Raw genomic sequence first — 4,953 nt, forward strand, 5'->3', positions numbered from 1 at the left:
CCCCCCCCTTTCCTGTCCTGCCAGGCCTGTGCTTGGATCAAGGGTAGGAATTTTAGGGGGTACCCCATGTCCCCCCCCCCATTATTTTGGGGTGGGGTTCCTCAAAATTCCTACCAGACCTTAAGAGCCCGGTATGACTTTGAGGGGCAACCCCACATACTTTTTTTTTTTTTAAATGGGGTCCCTCCTAAAATTCCTAGAAAACTTTCTACCAGACCTTAAGGGTCTGGTATGTATTTTGGGGGAACCCATGCTTTTTTTCCTTTTATTTAAATGGGGTCCCTCCTAACATTCTTACCAGACCTAAAGGGTCTGGTATTGTTTGGAAGGGGGAACTGCACACTTTTTTTTTTCTTTATAAATGTCACTTTTTGCTGCAGCAGGTTCTATACATCATACAGATGCGCCACTTTACAAGCAGTTTAAGGGGACCCCCAGGCATGATATGTAAAGGAATTTTTCCTTTTTATTGTTTCCCTTTAGGCAATGTTTCATTGATACATTTCCCCTAGGGCAGGACCCGAATCCCCATGCCTTTTTATGGCCAATAACTTCTGGTCCCGTCAGACTTTCATTGAGTTCAAAGAACTTTTTCCATGTTCTAAAGTTCGAACTCGAACCAAACTCAGGTGTGTTTGGACCATCACTAGTCACCACAAGGACACATAGAAAAAAAAATATTTTCTATGTGTCTCATTCACACCACAACATGGGTGGGATAGGCGGTATGCTGCTCTGCGACAAAATGCAACCATGCTATATTTTATCACCGTGCACTGGATGTCACCACAGGTCGCCGCATAGCAGCACAGTGCACTGCCCTGTTGTGTGAGGACCCGAATAGAGTATACACATTGTTCACTACACATAAAAAACAAAAACAGTGACAGCTCCATCCGCAGTGTTGTCCCTAGCACTTTTGCCACCTGAGGAGGGGGGGAGGATTGTGTAGAGGAGACAGCGCCACCAGGCACGAGAGTGACTCCACCCTCTGCAGGTTCTGCATCTTCACGTCCAGCTTGGTGTCCCACCTCGCTCCTGGCAACCAGTGACATCACTGGTTGCCAAGAGTTTGGCAGGACACCAGCCAGAGCACCCCAGACTGTTAAAAGCTGTATATGACCCTTACACATCTCCCCGCCTGACTCTTAGGAAACTAGGATGCTCTGGCCAGAAAGGGGGTGGCAGGCACACTGCAAACTTTTTGCAACATGCCACTCTGCCTGCTGCCCCTGCCCCCCCCCTCACACACACACACACATGATGCAAAATGATGCCGCCTTAGGCTGCCTCATTAAAAGGATGGCCCTGTCTGTCCACACCATTTTAGGGGACGGGCTAGTGTAACTGGGTCCTGAGTGATCATCTTATTCTGCAGAGCAATCCACACCTGAGTACATGATTCTCTGATATACATAATTTGCCTTATAATGACCTTGATTGTTAAAACTATTTGTTTAATTAAGTTATGCCCAAGAAAAATTCCACATATTTTCTTTAACCAGACCTTCAATATTATTATTATTACCTTTAATCCAGCAATATTTTTCTCATAACTGTATTTTAAGAATCTCTATTAGTTTGCAATGAAAGTATTCAATGTGTTACATTGTTAGTTATTTGTATTAGAATGACAAGCCTCAGTAATGGGATTGCTTTAAGATGGAGAGTAGAAAGCCAGAGGGCAATAAAATGATTTTGTTTCGGAGCTCTGACACCTCTAGTAATGTTTATTATTTATAGCGTTTATTACTCATGAATATAAACTACTATAAGAAATTCTAATTTCCAAAGGGATCTTTTTTATTTTGCTATTTACGTCACTACTGCAAAGAAGTTTAACCATAGATATTTTGTTATCTATATATCAGCTACAAGACAAAAATGCTCGTAACACCTAGGGTTATATTTATAAAGCAGTGAATGTGACCTTTACCAAATATTCACTGCAGGTATATCTTCCTTGAGTAAGTGTTTTTGAATACAGTGATTTCAACTGCAGCAAATATTTGGTGAATGTCAACTTCGGTGCTTTATAATTTGTGTGTAATTTAGAGACTGTGGACTGTGTTGGGCATATTACAATACCCCATAACAACCAATCATATATTTCCTTCCACTGCCTATAACACTGAAATAATAAATGCTATAATTTTATTTACTGCTGTCTGTGCCCCCTTTGTACTGGTGCAATCAATAACAGAAATCACCAGCATTCAAAAAATGTGTGTAGTATGAACGCTGTTTATTCACTTGTCATTTCTTGTCATAAAGCCAACGTTTTGGGGCCATACAGGGTTCTTTCCTCAGGCTGACATAGTGAAGGAAGTGACAAGTGAATAAAGAACGTTCATACTACCCCCATTTCTGAGTGCTGGTGATTCCTGTTATCAATTGCGTCACTACATGGCACCATCCGTGTGATCACTTTGCGCATCACGAAAAAACAAAGGTCTGTACGCTGTATGGAAGTTCAGGGGGTGCAATAAACTGCCCTTTGTAATAGTGACCACTGTCACAGAGACAGAAAGTGAGGGGAAATCCAACATTTTAGAGTTGTCCCCAGAACAAGAAGTGACTGAAAATCTTCTAGTGGTGACATCTGCTCCATGGACAGCTGTCTAAGAGACAGCTGTCTTTCTCCCTTTCACTTTGGGAGATACCCTCTAACTTCATGTTGCTTCTCTGGGACAGTAAGTAAAGAGAAATTTCCCATTAGTACACTGACAAAAAAATCTTCATGGGTTTTAACCCTTAATCTACCCTATCCAAAACACTGGTTTTGTCTATATATATATATATATGCTTTAAGATCAGTATTAGGCTGATTCACCAATAAATCAGCATCTTCTGATCTGTCTGTATCTAATTTAATGTATTTATATTTATTTTGTTTGCAGCTTTTTTTCTTTCAAGACTTATGCCTCTTAGCTGGAGGACAATTAGCATGCATTCACACTGGCATGCTGATACTAGCCTATATATCCTTCAGCACTGGGGGTTATTTTTAGAGGAGTGTCCTAAGAATGGGGCAATATTCACAAAACACCATCATCTGATTTAGGAGTTCTTGTATCTATATCTTATATTTATATTTCCTATCCTTATATATATTTCTTATCTTATGTCTTCTATTTCATATCCCTGTGAACTGGTATAGAGGTTTTACATATCTGCTCAGGCATGCATCGTTTTGTGGTGATTTCTAGATAAAATTGCAGCTACTTAGCAGTGCAATTGTTGTAGTGGGTCAGCTGAACCATAGAATTATTTGAAGGCACAGCCATTGTGTGGCACTGAACACCAGGAAAGCCTATGTGCATGAGCAAATATGACTGCACCCATGCGTTAACAAAATTTCAAACTATACATACTGTTCTGTCACAGCTACACATAACCGGTGTTCTGTGTATAACTCGACATGCAGCTAAACCCTCCAAATCTGCAATAAGCCAGACTAAGTGAAATTCTGATGCTTTATTAACAAAACAGGGTGGGTGAAACTAGTAAGACAGTAACTTACAATCAAAATGTAAATAAAGTGGCAGCTTATAAGTACAAAGAAAATAAGTCTAATCCTACCAACGATGCTGCCTAAAAGGGATGTAGGATACCTTCCTCCCAAACATTTGCCACTGGTGATCATAGCTTCTTCTTCCTCAGACCCTAAAATGGAGTCTGAACTCTCAAGATGCATGTGTTCCTCTTAGGCCGAGGAATGATGGGAGCTTTTATTGAAGCAAAACCACTCTAAAGCTGCTATAAATAGAGATACTTTTCTTAAGGCTTCATCTAGTGTGAAAATGTAATACTGCAGGTAGATAGACTTAATTATTGTTGCTGCTTGAGGCAGAACACATACAGTACAAACAAGGGTTTTAAAACATTTAATCACATTGATAAGATTATTTACAATAATTTCACCTCTCTTACACAGAAACACTTCTTTTCCCTAAGAATCAAAACCTGAAATCCATTTACTACATAGGGGGTTATTCACAAAGCTAACTGAAGGATCAGCCAGAGCATAAAGTTTCATAAATATTTCATAAATATTGTAGCACCCTTTCTAACATTTAGAGGGTTATTCACTATAGAGCTGAAGGATCCAGCCGTAGCTCCGGATGATCCTTTGGCTAGCTTCGGCTGCCGGAGCCCTTCGGTTCAGTCGAACCGAAGGGCTGCTGTACGGGCTATTCGCTATAGCCTGTACAGCTCCCGAAGGAGGCCAAGCGGCTCAGGAGAGCCGAAGGCATATGCTACCTATGCTATGCATAGGTCTAACCGGAGTATGTCTAACTTTTATTTTATCTATATCTATGTATAGAAGGCAGTGAAGTCAGAAAGTGCATTGGATGTGAGTATTATAATGTGAGGTGACTTATGAGAAAACTGTTCTTGTTAGTTTTCACAAAAACGTTCCCCCAGAAATTAGAAATCCCTTCTACAAAGATTGGTTCAAACCAGGTAAATCAAAATTATTGATACAATATTTAATAGTAGAAAAAGACATATACAATAAACTCATGTACCAGAGACATTTAAAAACACTTAAACATTCCACTGGATATATCCTGCATGATTATAACAATTGTTGCCTAAAAACCACCTGTGTGGTAAAGGACCATCTATGCAGGTTTCTGGATGATTGAAGTACTTTTCAAAAGAAACAATGTATCAGAGAATGTACTCACATATGTTGCAGTTCAAAGAGCTCGAGGGAAAATTAACCTGCTAGAGTCCTGTGTGTAAAGATGGAAGAAAGACTTCGGGAGAGGTGTCCAGTATAAGACGATATTACTGTCAAAGAATGTAGCTCCTCAATACAGGCAGGAGCTGCGGATGCCCCTCTCCCAGCACTTTCCAAAGGCACAAGATACTCTGTGGGTTTCAGTGACTGAAATGGAAGCTTCTTCTAAGATTTTGGTCTTTCGTGTGCGGCCGCACTGTGCA

This window comes from Nanorana parkeri, unplaced genomic scaffold (genome assembly GCF_000935625.1).
Source record: "Nanorana parkeri isolate BGI_ZX_2015 unplaced genomic scaffold, ASM93562v1 scaffold49, whole genome shotgun sequence".
NCBI classification, from domain to species: domain Eukaryota; kingdom Metazoa; phylum Chordata; class Amphibia; order Anura; family Dicroglossidae; genus Nanorana; species Nanorana parkeri.